General features: G+C 45.8%; 8 non-coding genes across 8 annotated transcripts; all 8 read left to right on the top strand.

The window, feature by feature from the left end:
* Positions 1 to 191, top strand: LOC130301052 (U2 spliceosomal RNA). The gene has a single exon (XR_008851770.1). It is a non-coding gene; the product is annotated as a U2 spliceosomal RNA (small nuclear RNA).
* A 2,088-nt stretch (positions 192 to 2,279) lies between these two features.
* LOC130301051 (U2 spliceosomal RNA) lies at positions 2,280 to 2,470 on the top strand. The gene has a single exon (XR_008851769.1). It is a non-coding gene; the product is annotated as a U2 spliceosomal RNA (small nuclear RNA).
* Positions 2,471 to 4,551: 2,081 nt separating this feature from the next.
* LOC130301050 (U2 spliceosomal RNA) lies at positions 4,552 to 4,742 on the top strand. Its single transcript, XR_008851768.1, has one exon. It is a non-coding gene; the product is annotated as a U2 spliceosomal RNA (small nuclear RNA).
* Positions 4,743 to 6,820: 2,078 nt separating this feature from the next.
* LOC130301075 (U2 spliceosomal RNA) lies at positions 6,821 to 7,011 on the top strand. Its single transcript, XR_008851792.1, has one exon. It is a non-coding gene; the product is annotated as a U2 spliceosomal RNA (small nuclear RNA).
* Positions 7,012 to 9,100: 2,089 nt separating this feature from the next.
* On the top strand, positions 9,101 to 9,291 carry LOC130301049 (U2 spliceosomal RNA). Its single transcript, XR_008851767.1, has one exon. It is a non-coding gene; the product is annotated as a U2 spliceosomal RNA (small nuclear RNA).
* A 2,086-nt stretch (positions 9,292 to 11,377) lies between these two features.
* On the top strand, positions 11,378 to 11,568 carry LOC130301048 (U2 spliceosomal RNA). The gene has a single exon (XR_008851766.1). It is a non-coding gene; the product is annotated as a U2 spliceosomal RNA (small nuclear RNA).
* A 2,087-nt stretch (positions 11,569 to 13,655) lies between these two features.
* On the top strand, positions 13,656 to 13,846 carry LOC130301047 (U2 spliceosomal RNA). Its single transcript, XR_008851765.1, has one exon. It is a non-coding gene; the product is annotated as a U2 spliceosomal RNA (small nuclear RNA).
* Positions 13,847 to 15,927: 2,081 nt separating this feature from the next.
* Positions 15,928 to 16,118, top strand: LOC130301045 (U2 spliceosomal RNA). Its single transcript, XR_008851763.1, has one exon. It is a non-coding gene; the product is annotated as a U2 spliceosomal RNA (small nuclear RNA).
* The last annotated feature ends 1,305 nt before the right edge of the window (positions 16,119 to 17,423 follow it).

The raw sequence follows: 17,423 nt of genomic DNA, 5'->3' as shown, positions 1-17,423 counted from the left end.
ATCGCTTCTCGGCCTTTTGGCTAAGATCAAGTGTAGTATCTGTTCTTATCAGTTTAATATCTGATACGTCCCCTATCTGGGGACCATATATTAAATGGATTTTTGAGAACGGGGGCCGATTTCGAAGCTTGCTTCCGTCGCCCTATGCATTGACCCGATATGGCAGTATCTTCGGGTACAGTGCACCACCCCCTTACAGGGTTAAAAAGAAAGATTCCTACTTTCATTGCTACCTGCTTGCTGGCTAGCCAGCTAGCCAGCCCTGTGGGCCTTGCTGCTGCTGCAGCTAAAAAACAAAAGGTGGTGCTGCTGCTTCTGCTGCTTCTGCTTGTGTCTGGCCGCTGTTGGAGCGTCCAGGCACAGGACTTCTGCTGCTGCTGACTAAATGGCCTCCTTAATTGGATCATTTGAGTAGCCAGCACACCTGTGCAGGTAGGGCATGACATGATAGGCAGCTGCCTTGATAGCGGGTGGGTGCTGAATGTTCCTAATTGACAAAATAAGATTAATGCTTATGAAGAAATATAAAATCTCATCCCTTCCCCAATATCGCGCCACACCCCTACCCCTTAATTCCCTGGTTGAACTTGATGGACATATGTCTTTTTTCGACCGTACTAACTATGTAACTATGTAACATAACATGGGGGGGGGGGGGGGGGGTCTCCTGGCTGTTCACACAGGTGTGTCATTGCTGTACATTGACCATGCATTGCTTCTGTGGTATTGCAAAGGCAAAGACAAATGCTTCCAGCCATCCATTGCACTAATGGATTGGTCATCAGCTGGCTGTCTATGTCCCGCATCAATATAGACCAAAGTACAGAGGGTTAGGCTATGCTATTGTGCACCTACCTGATGCATCAGAAGGTGCGAGGCCCTTGCTAAATTCTGTGCACAGACTTTGAGATCTATACTTTAGACTGTATCTAAACCTGCTCCAACATGGACTGACATTCTGGCCTACTTTCAGCCGATGCGACTTGTCTGTCGCTGAACAGTCGCTTTTTATGTATTCAGCACCTATGTATAATGTTGTAAAAATGCTCTAGAAGCTAAAGTCGCAGAAATGTCACACATATTTGGCCTGCAACTTTCTGTGCGACAAATTCAGACAGGAAAAATCAGTATAAATCCTTAGAAAATTATCCCCCAGTGTCTCCATCTGCTGGCGGTATTGAATAAGCATTGCTGCACTGATGGGGTATGCATTAGACGAAAAAAAAGAAGAAAAAGAAGAATAATACGCCCAGAAAAGAGGCGAAAAGGAGAAAAACGTAAAAAAACGTGAAAAAAAAGTAAGAGGAAGAGAAGGGAAAAAAAGGTGGAAATGGGTTTAAAAGTGATTTCGGCGGAGAAATATATATATATATATATATATATATATATATATATATATATATATACGCGCACACACACACATATATATAAACGTATTCTCCGTTGAGATATTGCAGCCGCTGCTGTGTCCAGGCCCAGGAGCCTTAGCACTGTGCTGTGATGTCACTCAATACCACTGACATCACTAGGTGTAAACAACATCTCTCCTTTGCTGTGTATGTGACTATGGAGCTGTTTGGTGATGTCGTCTATTATGGCCTTCATAGAAGCAACAGGAGATTGTTGCATCCATCTAGAACCCTCAGAACTACAGTGCTATGATGTCACTCACTTCCACAGGCCTTGCAGAGTGTAAACAACAACAACCCAGCTTTGTTGTGTATGTAACCATAGGGATTTGTGATGTCACCTAGAACCTTCACAGCAGCGACAGCTTTATGAGGAGCATCAGCACTGCTCTGCCTGAGCAGAACCATCACCGCCATAGGTTGTCAAATAACCCGGATTTAACCCACACAGGTAAGTCCAATGGGGTGCAGGCATGTCCTCTATGCTTACAGCTTCCCGTGGGTGTTGGTTTGATACCGTTTGGGGACAGCCAAGGAGGCATCTGCAGGCAACAAAGGTAGGTGTGTGCTTGTGTGTGTGTTTCCTATGCAGATCCTAAGCCCAGTGTCACATGCAAGTAGGAGGAGTAAGAAGGGTTCCTGGCAAATCCGGGTTATGGATTGCATTTAAAAAGGCCCCGTGGGAGTGCAATGGGCCCCTGTCTTGCTGCTTAGCAATAATGGTATGGGTTTAGGTTCTGCTGTGTGTACTGGTGGTTGACTGCCCCCCAGCCCAGAGTGTGCATGGAAAATTGTCTGGCAGCCTCCCTGACAACAAGCAGTGATAGTGCCCATGAAGGGGACCTTGTTGGGCCCGCCCCTTTCACGGTTATCGCTTCTCGGCCTTTTGGCTAAGATCAAGTGTAGTATCTGTTCTTATCAGTTTAATATCTGATACGTCCCCTATCTGGGGACCATATATTAAATGGATTTTTGAGAACGGGGGCCGATTTCGAAGCTTGCTTCCGTCGCCCTATGCATTGACCCGATATGGCAGTATCTTCGGGTACAGTGCACCACCCCCTTACAGGGTTAAAAAGAAAGATTCCTACTTTCATTGCTACCTGCTTGCTGGCTAGCCAGCTAGCCAGCCCTGTGGGCCTTGCTGCTGCTGCAGCCAAAAAACAAAAGGTGGTGCTGCTGCTTCTGCTGCTTCTGCTTGTGTCTGGCCGCTGTTGGAGCGTCCAGGCACAGGACTTCTGCTGCTGCTGACTAAATGGCCTCCTTAATTGGATCATTTGAGTAGCCAGCACACCTGTGCAGGTAGGGCATGACATGATAGGCAGCTGCCTTGATAGCGGGTGGGTGCTGAATGTTCCTAATTGACAAAATAAGATTAATGCTTATGAAGAAATATAAAATCTCATCCCTTCCCCAATATCGCGCCACACCCCTACCCCTTAATTCCCTGGTTGAACTTGATGGACATATGTCTTTTTTCGACCGTACTAACTATGTAACTATGTAACATAACATGGGGGGGGGGGGGGGGGGGTCTCCTGGCTGTTCACACAGGTGTGTCATTGCTGTACATTGACCATGCATTGCTTCTGTGGTATTGCAAAGGCAAAGACAAATGCTTCCAGCCATCCATTGCACTAATGGATTGGTCATCAGCTGGCTGTCTATGTCCCGCATCAATATAGACCAAAGTACAGAGGGTTAGGCTATGCTATTGTGCACCTACCTGATGCATCAGAAGGTGCGAGGCCCTTGCTAAATTCTGTGCACAGACTTTGAGATCTATACTTTAGACTGTATCTAAACCTGCTCCAACATGGACTGACATTCTGGCCTACTTTCAGCCGATGCGACTTGTCTGTCGCTGAACAGTCGCTTTTTATGTATTCAGCACCTATGTATAATGTTGTAAAAATGCTCTAGAAGCTAAAGTCGCAGAAATGTCACACATATTTGGCCTGCAACTTTCTGTGCGACAAATTCAGACAGGAAAAATCAGTATAAATCCTTAGAAAATTATCCCCCAGTGTCTCCATCTGCTGGCGGTATTGAATAAGCATTGCTGCACTGATGGGGTATGCATTAGACGAAAAAAAAGAAGAAAAAGAAGAATAATACGCCCAGAAAAGAGGCGAAAAGGAGAAAAACGTAAAAAAACGTGAAAAAAAAGTAAGAGGAAGAGAAGGGAAAAAAAGGTGGAAATGGGTTTAAAAGTGATTTCGGCGGAGAAATATATATATATATATATATATATATATATATATATATACGCGCACACACACACATATATATAAACGTATTCTCCGTTGAGATATTGCAGCCGCTGCTGTGTCCAGGCCCAGGAGCCTTAGCACTGTGCTGTGATGTCACTCAATACCACTGACATCACTAGGTGTAAACAACATCTCTCCTTTGCTGTGTATGTGACTATGGAGTTGTTTGGTGATGTCGTCTATTATGGCCTTCATAGAAGCAACAGGAGATTGTTGCATCCATCTAGAACCCTCAGAACTACAGTGCTATGATGTCACTCACTTCCACAGGCCTTGCAGAGTGTAAACAACAACAACCCAGCTTTGTTGTGTATGTAACCATAGGGATTTGTGATGTCACCTAGAACCTTCACAGCAGCGACAGCTTTATGAGGAGCATCAGCACTGCTCTGCCTGAGCAGAACCATCACCGCCATAGGTTGTCAAATAACCCGGATTTAACCCACACAGGTAAGTCCAATGGGGTGCAGGCATGTCCTCTATGCTTACAGCTTCCCGTGGGTGTTGGTTTGATACCGTTTGGGGACAGCCAAGGAGGCATCTGCAGGCAACAAAGGTAGGTGTGTGCTTGTGTGTGTGTTTCCTATGCAGATCCTAAGCCCAGTGTCACATGCAAGTAGGAGGAGTAAGAAGGGTTCCTGGCAAATCCGGGTTATGGATTGCATTTAAAAAGGCCCCGTGGGAGTGCAATGGGCCCCTGTCTTGCTGCTTAGCAATAATGGTATGGGTTTAGGTTCTGCTGTGTGTACTGGTGGTTGACTGCCCCCCAGCCCAGAGTGTGCATGGAAAATTGTCTGGCAGCCTCCCTGACAGCAAGCAGTGATAGTGCCCATGAAGGGGACCTTGTTGGGCCCGCCCCTTTCACGGTTATCGCTTCTCGGCCTTTTGGCTAAGATCAAGTGTAGTATCTGTTCTTATCAGTTTAATATCTGATACGTCCCCTATCTGGGGACCATATATTAAATGGATTTTTGAGAACGGGGGCCGATTTCGAAGCTTGCTTCCGTCGCCCTATGCATTGACCCGATATGGCAGTATCTTCGGGTACAGTGCACCACCCCCTTACAGGGTTAAAAAGAAAGATTCCTACTTTCATTGCTACCTGCTTGCTGGCTAGCCAGCTAGCCAGCCCTGTGGGCCTTGCTGCTGCTGCAGCCAAAAAACAAAAGGTGGTGCTGCTGCTGCTTCTGCTTCTGCTTGTGTCTGGCCGCTGTTGGAGCGTCCAGGCACAGGACTTCTGCTGCTGCTGACTAAATGGCCTCCTTAATTGGATCATTTGAGTAGCCAGCACACCTGTGCAGGTAGGGCATGACATGATAGGCAGCTGCCTTGATAGCGGGTGGGTGCTGAATGTTCCTAATTGACAAAATAAGATTAATGCTTATGAAGAAATATAAAATCTCATCCCTTCCCCAATATCGCGCCACACCCCTACCCCTTAATTCCCTGGTTGAACTTGATGGACATATGTCTTTTTTCGACCGTACTAACTATGTAACTATGTAACATAACATGGGGGGGGGGTCTCCTGGCTGTTCACACAGGTGTGTCATTGCTGTACATTGACCATGCATTGCTTCTGTGGTATTGCAAAGGCAAAGACAAATGCTTCCAGCCATCCATTGCACTAATGGATTGGTCATCAGCTGGCTGTCTATGTCCCGCATCAATATAGACCAAAGTACAGAGGGTTAGGCTATGCTATTGTGCACCTACCTGATGCATCAGAAGGTGCGAGGCCCTTGCTAAATTCTGTGCACAGACTTTGAGATCTATACTTTAGACTGTATCTAAACCTGCTCCAACATGGACTGACATTCTGGCCTACTTTCAGCCGATGCGACTTGTCTGTCGCTGAACAGTCGCTTTTTATGTATTCAGCACCTATGTATAATGTTGTAAAAATGCTCTAGAAGCTAAAGTCGCAGAAATGTCACACATATTTGGCCTGCAACTTTCTGTGCGACAAATTCAGACAGGAAAAATCAGTATAAATCCTTAGAAAATTATCCCCCAGTGTCTCCATCTGCTGGCGGTATTGAATAAGCATTGCTGCACTGATGGGGTATGCATTAGACGAAAAAAAAGAAGAAAAAGAAGAATAATACGCCCAGAAAAGAGGCGAAAAGGAGAAAAACGTAAAAAAACGTGAAAAAAAAGTAAGAGGAAGAGAAGGGAAAAAAAGGTGGAAATGGGTTTAAAAGTGATTTTGGCGGAGAAATATATATATATATATATATATATATATATATATATATATATACGCGCACACACACACATATATATATAAACGTATTCTCCGTTGAGATATTGCAGCCGCTGCTGTGTCCAGGCCCAGGAGCCTTAGCACTGTGCTGTGATGTCACTCAATACCACTGACATCACTAGGTGTAAACAACATCTCTCCTTTGCTGTGTATGTGACTATGGAGCTGTTTGGTGATGTCGTCTATTATGGCCTTCATAGAAGCAACAGGAGATTGTTGCATCCATCTAGAACCCTCAGAACTACAGTGCTATGATGTCACTCACTTCCACAGGCCTTGCAGAGTGTAAACAACAACAACCCAGCTTTGTTGTGTATGTAACCATAGGGATTTGTGATGTCACCTAGAACCTTCACAGCAGCGACAGCTTTATGAGGAGCATCAGCACTGCTCTGCCTGAGCAGAACCATCACCGCCATAGGTTGTCAAATAACCCGGATTTAACCCACACAGGTAAGTCCAATGGGGTGCAGGCATGTCCTCTATGCTTACAGCTTCCCGTGGGTGTTGGTTTGATACCGTTTGGGGACAGCCAAGGAGGCATCTGCAGGCAACAAAGGTAGGTGTGTGCTTGTGTGTGTGTTTCCTATGCAGATCCTAAGCCCAGTGTCACATGCAAGTAGGAGGAGTAAGAAGGGTTCCTGGCAAATCCGGGTTATGGATTGCATTTAAAAAGGCCCCGTGGGAGTGCAATGGGCCCCTGTCTTGCTGCTTAGCAATAATGGTATGGGTTTAGGTTCTGCTGTGTGTACTGGTGGTTGACTGCCCCCCAGCCCAGAGTGTGCATGGAAAATTGTCTGGCAGCCTCCCTGACAGCAAGCAGTGATAGTGCCCATGAAGGGGACCTTGTTGGGCCCGCCCCTTTCACGGTTATCGCTTCTCGGCCTTTTGGCTAAGATCAAGTGTAGTATCTGTTCTTATCAGTTTAATATCTGATACGTCCACTATCTGGGGACCATATATTAAATGGATTTTTGAGAACGGGGGCCGATTTCGAAGCTTGCTTCCGTCGCCCTATGCATTGACCCGATATGGCAGTATCTTCGGGTACAGTGCACCACCCCCTTACAGGGTTAAAAAGAAAGATTCCTACTTTCATTGCTACCTGCTTGCTGGCTAGCCAGCTAGCCAGCCCTGTGGGCCTTGCTGCTGCTGCAGCCAAAAAACAAAAGGTGGTGCTGCTGCTTCTGCTGCTTCTGCTTGTGTCTGGCCGCTGTTGGAGCGTCCAGGCACAGGACTTCTGCTGCTGCTGACTAAATGGCCTCCTTAATTGGATCATTTGAGTAGCCAGCACACCTGTGCAGGTAGGGCATGACATGATAGGCAGCTGCCTTGATAGCGGGTGGGTGCTGAATGTTCCTAATTGACAAAATAAGATTAATGCTTATGAAGAAATATAAAATCTCATCCCTTCCCCAATATCGCGCCACACCCCTACCCCTTAATTCCCTGGTTGAACTTGATGGACATATGTCTTTTTTCGACCGTACTAACTATGTAACTATGTAACATAACATGGGGGGGGGGGGGGGGGTCTCCTGGCTGTTCACACAGGTGTGTCATTGCTGTACATTGACCATGCATTGCTTCTGTGGTATTGCAAAGGCAAAGACAAATGCTTCCAGCCATCCATTGCACTAATGGATTGGTCATCAGCTGGCTGTCTATGTCCCGCATCAATATAGACCAAAGTACAGAGGGTTAGGCTATGCTATTGTGCACCTACCTGATGCATCAGAAGGTGCGAGGCCCTTGCTAAATTCTGTGCACAGACTTTGAGATCTATACTTTAGACTGTATCTAAACCTGCTCCAACATGGACTGACATTCTGGCCTACTTTCAGCCGATGCGACTTGTCTGTCGCTGAACAGTCGCTTTTTATGTATTCAGCACCTATGTATAATGTTGTAAAAATGCTCTAGAAGCTAAAGTCGCAGAAATGTCACACATATTTGGCCTGCAACTTTCTGTGCGACAAATTCAGACAGGAAAAATCAGTATAAATCCTTAGAAAATTATCCCCCAGTGTCTCCATCTGCTGGCGGTATTGAATAAGCATTGCTGCACTGATGGGGTATGCATTAGACGAAAAAAAAGAAGAAAAAGAAGAATAATACGCCCAGAAAAGAGGCGAAAAGGAGAAAAACGTAAAAAAACGTGAAAAAAAAGTAAGAGGAAGAGAAGGGAAAAAAAGGTGGAAATGGGTTTAAAAGTGATTTCGGCGGAGAAATATATATATATATATATATATATATATATATATATATATATATATATACGCGCACACACACACATATATATAAACGTATTCTCCGTTGAGATATTGCAGCCGCTGCTGTGTCCAGGCCCAGGAGCCTTAGCACTGTGCTGTGATGTCACTCAATACCACTGACATCACTAGGTGTAAACAACATCTCTCCTTTGCTGTGTATGTGACTATGGAGCTGTTTGGTGATGTCGTCTATTATGGCCTTCATAGAAGCAACAGGAGATTGTTGCATCCATCTAGAACCCTCAGAACTACAGTGCTATGATGTCACTCACTTCCACAGGCCTTGCAGAGTGTAAACAACAACAACCCAGCTTTGTTGTGTATGTAACCATAGGGATTTGTGATGTCACCTAGAACCTTCACAGCAGCGACAGCTTTATGAGGAGCATCAGCACTGCTCTGCCTGAGCAGAACCATCACCGCCATAGGTTGTCAAATAACCCGGATTTAACCCACACAGGTAAGTCCAATGGGGTGCAGGCATGTCCTCTATGCTTACAGCTTCCCGTGGGTGTTGGTTTGATACCGTTTGGGGACAGCCAAGGAGGCATCTGCAGGCAACAAAGGTAGGTGTGTGCTTGTGTGTGTGTTTCCTATGCAGATCCTAAGCCCAGTGTCACATGCAAGTAGGAGGAGTAAGAAGGGTTCCTGGCAAATCCGGGTTATGGATTGCATTTAAAAAGGCCCCGTGGGAGTGCAATGGGCCCCTGTCTTGCTGCTTAGCAATAATGGTATGGGTTTAGGTTCTGCTGTGTGTACTGGTGGTTGACTGCCCCCCAGCCCAGAGTGTGCATGGAAAATTGTCTGGCAGCCTCCCTGACAGCAAGCAGTGATAGTGCCCATGAAGGGGACCTTGTTGGGCCCGCCCCTTTCACGGTTATCGCTTCTCGGCCTTTTGGCTAAGATCAAGTGTAGTATCTGTTCTTATCAGTTTAATATCTGATACGTCCCCTATCTGGGGACCATATATTAAATGGATTTTTGAGAACGGGGGCCGATTTCGAAGCTTGCTTCCGTCGCCCTATGCATTGACCCGATATGGCAGTATCTTCGGGTACAGTGCACCACCCCCTTACAGGGTTAAAAAGAAAGATTCCTACTTTCATTGCTACCTGCTTGCTGGCTAGCCAGCTAGCCAGCCCTGTGGGCCTTGCTGCTGCTGCAGCCAAAAAACAAAAGGTGGTGCTGCTGCTTCTGCTGCTTCTGCTTGTGTCTGGCCGCTGTTGGAGCGTCCAGGCACAGGACTTCTGCTGCTGCTGACTAAATGGCCTCCTTAATTGGATCATTTGAGTAGCCAGCACACCTGTGCAGGTAGGGCATGACATGATAGGCAGCTGCCTTGATAGCGGGTGGGTGCTGAATGTTCCTAATTGACAAAATAAGATTAATGCTTATGAAGAAATATAAAATCTCATCCCTTCCCCAATATCGCGCCACACCCCTACCCCTTAATTCCCTGGTTGAACTTGATGGACATATGTCTTTTTTCGACCGTACTAACTATGTAACTATGTAACATAACATGGGGGGGGGGGGGGGGTCTCCTGGCTGTTCACACAGGTGTGTCATTGCTGTACATTGACCATGCATTGCTTCTGTGGTATTGCAAAGGCAAAGACAAATGCTTCCAGCCATCCATTGCACTAATGGATTGGTCATCAGCTGGCTGTCTATGTCCCGCATCAATATAGACCAAAGTACAGAGGGTTAGGCTATGCTATTGTGCACCTACCTGATGCATCAGAAGGTGCGAGGCCCTTGCTAAATTCTGTGCACAGACTTTGAGATCTATACTTTAGACTGTATCTAAACCTGCTCCAACATGGACTGACATTCTGGCCTACTTTCAGCCGATGCGACTTGTCTGTCGCTGAACAGTCGCTTTTTATGTATTCAGCACCTATGTATAATGTTGTAAAAATGCTCTAGAAGCTAAAGTCGCAGAAATGTCACACATATTTGGCCTGCAACTTTCTGTGCGACAAATTCAGACAGGAAAAATCAGTATAAATCCTTAGAAAATTATCCCCCAGTGTCTCCATCTGCTGGCGGTATTGAATAAGCATTGCTGCACTGATGGGGTATGCATTAGACGAAAAAAAAGAAGAAAAAGAAGAATAATACGCCCAGAAAAGAGGCGAAAAGGAGAAAAACGTAAAAAAACGTGAAAAAAAAGTAAGAGGAAGAGAAGGGAAAAAAAGGTGGAAATGGGTTTAAAAGTGATTTCGGCGGAGAAATATATATATATATATATATATATATATATATATATATATATATATACGCGCACACACACACATATATATAAACGTATTCTCCGTTGAGATATTGCAGCCGCTGCTGTGTCCAGGCCCAGGAGCCTTAGCACTGTGCTGTGATGTCACTCAATACCACTGACATCACTAGGTGTAAACAACATCTCTCCTTTGCTGTGTATGTGACTATGGAGCTGTTTGGTGATGTCGTCTATTATGGCCTTCATAGAAGCAACAGGAGATTGTTGCATCCATCTAGAACCCTCAGAACTACAGTGCTATGATGTCACTCACTTCCACAGGCCTTGCAGAGTGTAAACAACAACAACCCAGCTTTGTTGTGTATGTAACCATAGGGATTTGTGATGTCACCTAGAACCTTCACAGCAGCGACAGCTTTATGAGGAGCATCAGCACTGCTCTGCCTGAGCAGAACCATCACCGCCATAGGTTGTCAAATAACCCGGATTTAACCCACACAGGTAAGTCCAATGGGGTGCAGGCATGTCCTCTATGCTTACAGCTTCCCGTGGGTGTTGGTTTGATACCGTTTGGGGACAGCCAAGGAGGCATCTGCAGGCAACAAAGGTAGGTGTGTGCTTGTGTGTGTGTTTCCTATGCAGATCCTAAGCCCAGTGTCACATGCAAGTAGGAGGAGTAAGAAGGGTTCCTGGCAAATCCGGGTTATGGATTGCATTTAAAAAGGCCCCGTGGGAGTGCAATGGGCCCCTGTCTTGCTGCTTAGCAATAATGGTATGGGTTTAGGTTCTGCTGTGTGTACTGGTGGTTGACTGCCCCCCAGCCCAGAGTGTGCATGGAAAATTGTCTGGCAGCCTCCCTGACAGCAAGCAGTGATAGTGCCCATGAAGGGGACCTTGTTGGGCCCGCCCCTTTCACGGTTATCGCTTCTCGGCCTTTTGGCTAAGATCAAGTGTAGTATCTGTTCTTATCAGTTTAATATCTGATACGTCCCCTATCTGGGGACCATATATTAAATGGATTTTTGAGAACGGGGGCCGATTTCGAAGCTTGCTTCCGTCGCCCTATGCATTGACCCGATATGGCAGTATCTTCGGGTACAGTGCACCACCCCCTTACAGGGTTAAAAAGAAAGATTCCTACTTTCATTGCTACCTGCTTGCTGGCTAGCCAGCTAGCCAGCCCTGTGGGCCTTGCTGCTGCTGCAGCCAAAAAACAAAAGGTGGTGCTGCTGCTTCTGCTGCTTCTGCTTGTGTCTGGCCGCTGTTGGAGCGTCCAGGCACAGGACTTCTGCTGCTGCTGACTAAATGGCCTCCTTAATTGGATCATTTGAGTAGCCAGCACACCTGTGCAGGTAGGGCATGACATGATAGGCAGCTGCCTTGATAGCGGGTGGGTGCTGAATGTTCCTAATTGACAAAATAAGATTAATGCTTATGAAGAAATATAAAATCTCATCCCTTCCCCAATATCGCGCCACACCCCTACCCCTTAATTCCCTGGTTGAACTTGATGGACATATGTCTTTTTTCGACCGTACTAACTATGTAACTATGTAACATAACATGGGGGGGGGGGGGGGGGTCTCCTGGCTGTTCACACAGGTGTGTCATTGCTGTACATTGACCATGCATTGCTTCTGTGGTATTGCAAAGGCAAAGACAAATGCTTCCAGCCATCCATTGCACTAATGGATTGGTCATCAGCTGGCTGTCTATGTCCCGCATCAATATAGACCAAAGTACAGAGGGTTAGGCTATGCTATTGTGCACCTACCTGATGCATCAGAAGGTGCGAGGCCCTTGCTAAATTCTGTGCACAGACTTTGAGATCTATACTTTAGACTGTATCTAAACCTGCTCCAACATGGACTGACATTCTGGCCTACTTTCAGCCGATGCGACTTGTCTGTCGCTGAACAGTCGCTTTTTATGTATTCAGCACCTATGTATAATGTTGTAAAAATGCTCTAGAAGCTAAAGTCGCAGAAATGTCACACATATTTGGCCTGCAACTTTCTGTGCGACAAATTCAGACAGGAAAAATCAGTATAAATCCTTAGAAAATTATCCCCCAGTGTCTCCATCTGCTGGCGGTATTGAATAAGCATTGCTGCACTGATGGGGTATGCATTAGACGAAAAAAAAGAAGAAAAAGAAGAATAATACGCCCAGAAAAGAGGCGAAAAGGAGAAAAACGTAAAAAAACGTGAAAAAAAAGTAAGAGGAAGAGAAGGGAAAAAAAGGTGGAAATGGGTTTATAAGTGATTTCGGCGGAGAAATATATATATATATATATATATATATATATATATATATATATATATACGCGCACACACACACATATATATAAACGTATTCTCCGTTGAGATATTGCAGCCGCTGCTGTGTCCAGGCCCAGGAGCCTTAGCACTGTGCTGTGATGTCACTCAATACCACTGACATCACTAGGTGTAAACAACATCTCTCCTTTGCTGTGTATGTGACTATGGAGCTGTTTGGTGATGTCGTCTATTATGGCCTTCATAGAAGCAACAGGAGATTGTTGCATCCATCTAGAACCCTCAGAACTACAGTGCTATGATGTCACTCACTTCCACAGGCCTTGCAGAGTGTAAACAACAACAACCCAGCTTTGTTGTGTATGTAACCATAGGGATTTGTGATGTCACCTAGAACCTTCACAGCAGCGACAGCTTTATGAGGAGCATCAGCACTGCTCTGCCTGAGCAGAACCATCACCGCCATAGGTTGTCAAATAACCCGGATTTAACCCACACAGGTAAGTCCAATGGGGTGCAGGCATGTCCTCTATGCTTACAGCTTCCCGTGGGTGTTGGTTTGATACCGTTTGGGGACAGCCAAGGAGGCATCTGCAGGCAACAAAGGTAGGTGTGTGCTTGTGTGTGTGTTTCCTATGCAGATCCTAAGCCCAGTGTCACATGCAAGTAGGAGGAGTAAGAAGGGTTCCTGGCAAATCCGGGTTATAGATTGCATTTAAAAAGGCCCCGTGGGAGTGCAATGGGCCCCTGTCTTGCTGCTTAGCAATAATGGTATGGGTTTAGGTTCTGCTGTGTGTACTGGTGGTTGACTGCCCCCCAGCCCAGAGTGTGCATGGAAAATTGTCTGGCAGCCTCCCTGACAGCAAGCAGTGATAGTGCCCATGAAGGGGACCTTGTTGGGCCCGCCCCTTTCACGGTTATCGCTTCTCGGCCTTTTGGCTAAGATCAAGTGTAGTATCTGTTCTTATCAGTTTAATATCTGATACGTCCCCTATCTGGGGACCATATATTAAATGGATTTTTGAGAACGGGGGCCGATTTCGAAGCTTGCTTCCGTCGCCCTATGCATTGACCCGATATGGCAGTATCTTCGGGTACAGTGCACCACCCCCTTACAGGGTTAAAAAGAAAGATTCCTACTTTCATTGCTACCTGCTTGCTGGCTAGCCAGCTAGCCAGCCCTGTGGGCCTTGCTGCTGCTGCAGCCAAAAAACAAAAGGTGGTGCTGCTGCTTCTGCTGCTTCTGCTTGTGTCTGGCCGCTGTTGGAGCGTCCAGGCACAGGACTTCTGCTGCTGCTGACTAAATGGCCTCCTTAATTGGATCATTTGAGTAGCCAGCACACCTGTGCAGGTAGGGCATGACATGATAGGCAGCTGCCTTGATAGCGGGTGGGTGCTGAATGTTCCTAATTGACAAAATAAGATTAATGCTTATGAAGAAATATAAAATCTCATCCCTTCCCCAATATCGCGCCACACCCCTACCCCTTAATTCCCTGGTTGAACTTGATGGACATATGTCTTTTTTCGACCGTACTAACTATGTAACTATGTAACATAACATGGGGGGGGGGGGGGGGGTCTCCTGGCTGTTCACACAGGTGTGTCATTGCTGTACATTGACCATGCATTGCTTCTGTGGTATTGCAAAGGCAAAGACAAATGCTTCCAGCCATCCATTGCACTAATGGATTGGTCATCAGCTGGCTGTCTATGTCCCGCACCAATATAGACCAAAGTACAGAGGGTTAGGCTATGCTATTGTGCACCTACCTGATGCATCAGAAGGTGCGAGGCCCTTGCTAAATTCTGTGCACAGACTTTGAGATCTATACTTTAGACTGTATCTAAACCTGCTCCAACATGGACTGACATTCTGGCCTACTTTCAGCCGATGCGACTTGTCTGTCGCTGAACAGTCGCTTTTTATGTATTCAGCACCTATGTATAATGTTGTAAAAATGCTCTAGAAGCTAAAGTCGCAGAAATGTCACACATATTTGGCCTGCAACTTTCTGTGCGACAAATTCAGACAGGAAAAATCAGTATAAATCCTTAGAAAATTATCCCCCAGTGTCTCCATCTGCTGGCGGTATTGAATAAGCATTGCTGCACTGATGGGGTATGCATTAGACGAAAAAAAAGAAGAAAAAGAAGAATAATACGCCCAGAAAAGAGGCGAAAAGGAGAAAAACGTAAAAAAACGTGAAAAAAAAGTAAGAGGAAGAGAAGGGAAAAAAAGGTGGAAATGGGTTTAAAAGTGATTTCGGCGGAGAAATATATATATATATATATATATATATATATATATATATATATGCGCACACACACATATAGATATAAACGTATTCTCCGTTGAGATATTGCAGCCGCTGCTGTGTCCAGGCCCAGGAGCCTTAGCACTGTGCTGTGATGTCACTCAATACCACTGACATCACTAGGTGTAAACAACATCTCTCCTTTGCTGTGTATGTGACTATGGAGCTGTTTGGTGATGTCGTCTATTACGGCCTTCATAGAAGCAACAGGAGATTGTTGCATCCATCTAGAACCCTCAGAACTACAGTGCTATGATGTCACTCACTTCCACAGGCCTTGCAGAGTGTAAACAACAACAACCCAGCTTTGTTGTGTATGTAACCATAGGGATTTGTGATGTCACCTAGAACCTTCACAGCAGCGACAGCTTTATGAGGAGCATCAGCACTGCTCTGCCTGAGCAGAACCATCACCGCCATAGGTTGTCAAATAACCCGGATTTAACCCACACAGGTAAGTCCAATGGGGTGCAGGCATGTCCTCTATGCTTACAGCTTCCCGTGGGTGTTGGTTTGATACCGTTTGGGGACAGCCAAGGAGGCATCTGCAGGCAACAAAGGTAGGTGTGTGCTTGTGTGTGTGTTTCCTATGCAGATCCTAAGCCCAGTGTCACATGCAAGTAGGAGGAGTAAGAAGGGTTCCTGGCAAATCCGGGTTATGGATTGCATTTAAAAAGGCCCCGTGGGAGTGCAATGGGCCCCTGTCTTGCTGCTTAGCAATAATGGTATGGGTTTAGGTTCTGCTGTGTGTACTGGTGGTTGACTGCCCCCCAGCCCAGAGTGTGCATGGAAAATTGTCTGGCAGCCTCCCTGACAGCAAGCAGTGATAGTGCCCATGAAGGGGACCTTGTTGGGCCCGCCCCTTTCACGGTTATCGCTTCTCGGCCTTTTGGCTAAGATCAAGTGTAGTATCTGTTCTTATCAGTTTAATATCTGATACGTCCCCTATCTGGGGACCATATATTAAATGGATTTTTGAGAACGGGGGCCGATTTCGAAGCTTGCTTCCGTCGCCCTATGCATTGACCCGATATGGCAGTATCTTCGGGTACAGTGCACCACCCCCTTACAGGGTTAAAAAGAAAGATTCCTACTTTCATTGCTACCTGCTTGCTGGCTAGCCAGCTAGCCAGCCCTGTGGGCCTTGCTGCTGCTGCAGCCAAAAAACAAAAGGTGGTGCTGCTGCTTCTGCTGCTTCTGCTTGTGTCTGGCCGCTGTTGGAGCGTCCAGGCACAGGACTTCTGCTGCTGCTGACTAAATGGCCTCCTTAATTGGATCATTTGAGTAGCCAGCACACCTGTGCAGGTAGGGCATGACATGATAGGCAGCTGCCTTGATAGCGGGTGGGTGCTGAATGTTCCTAATTGACAAAATAAGATTAATGCTTATGAAGAAATATAAAATCTCATCCCTTCCCCAATATCGCGCCACACCCCTACCCCTTAATTCCCTGGTTGAACTTGATGGACATATGTCTTTTTTCGACCGTACTAACTATGTAACTATGTAACATAACATGGGGGGGGGGGGGGGGTCTCCTGGCTGTTCACACAGGTGTGTCATTGCTGTACATTGACCATGCATTGCTTCTGTGGTATTGCAAAGGCAAAGACAAATGCTTCCAGCCATCCATTGCACTAATGGATTGGTCATCAGCTGGCTGTCTATGTCCCGCATCAATATAGACCAAAGTACAGAGGGTTAGGCTATGCTATTGTGCACCTACCTGATGCATCAGAAGGTGCGAGGCCCTTGCTAAATTCTGTGCACAGACTTTGAGATCTATACTTTAGACTGTATCTAAACCTGCTCCAACATGGACTGACATTCTGGCCTACTTTCAGCCGATGCGACTTGTCTGTCGCTGAACAGTCGCTTTTTATGTATTCAGCACCTATGTATAATGTTGTAAAAATGCTCTAGAAGCTAAAGTCGCAGAAATGTCACACATATTTGGCCTGCAACTTTCTGTGCGACAAATTCAGACAGGAAAAATCAGTATAAATCCTTAGAAAATTATCCCCCAGTGTCTCCATCTGCTGGCGGTATTGAATAAGCATTGCTGCACTGATGGGGTATGCATTAGACGAAAAAAAAGAAGAAAAAGAAGAATAATACGCCCAGAAAAGAGGCGAAAAGGAGAAAAACGTAAAAAAACGTGAAAAAAAAGTAAGAGGAAGAGAAGGGAAAAAAAGGTGGAAATGGGTTTAAAAGTGATTTCGGCGGAGAAATATATATATATATATATATATATATATATATATATATATACGCGCACACACACACATATATATAAACGTATTCTCCGTTGAGATATTGCAGCCGCTGCTGTGTCCAGGCCCAGGAGCCTTAGCACTGTGCTGTGATGT

This window comes from Hyla sarda, unplaced genomic scaffold (genome assembly GCF_029499605.1).
Source record: "Hyla sarda isolate aHylSar1 unplaced genomic scaffold, aHylSar1.hap1 scaffold_1108, whole genome shotgun sequence".
Classification (NCBI taxonomy): Eukaryota; Metazoa; Chordata; class Amphibia; order Anura; family Hylidae; genus Hyla; species Hyla sarda.
Note: the sequence above shows the minus strand (reverse complement) of the source record. Positions and strands in the feature narration are given on the sequence as shown.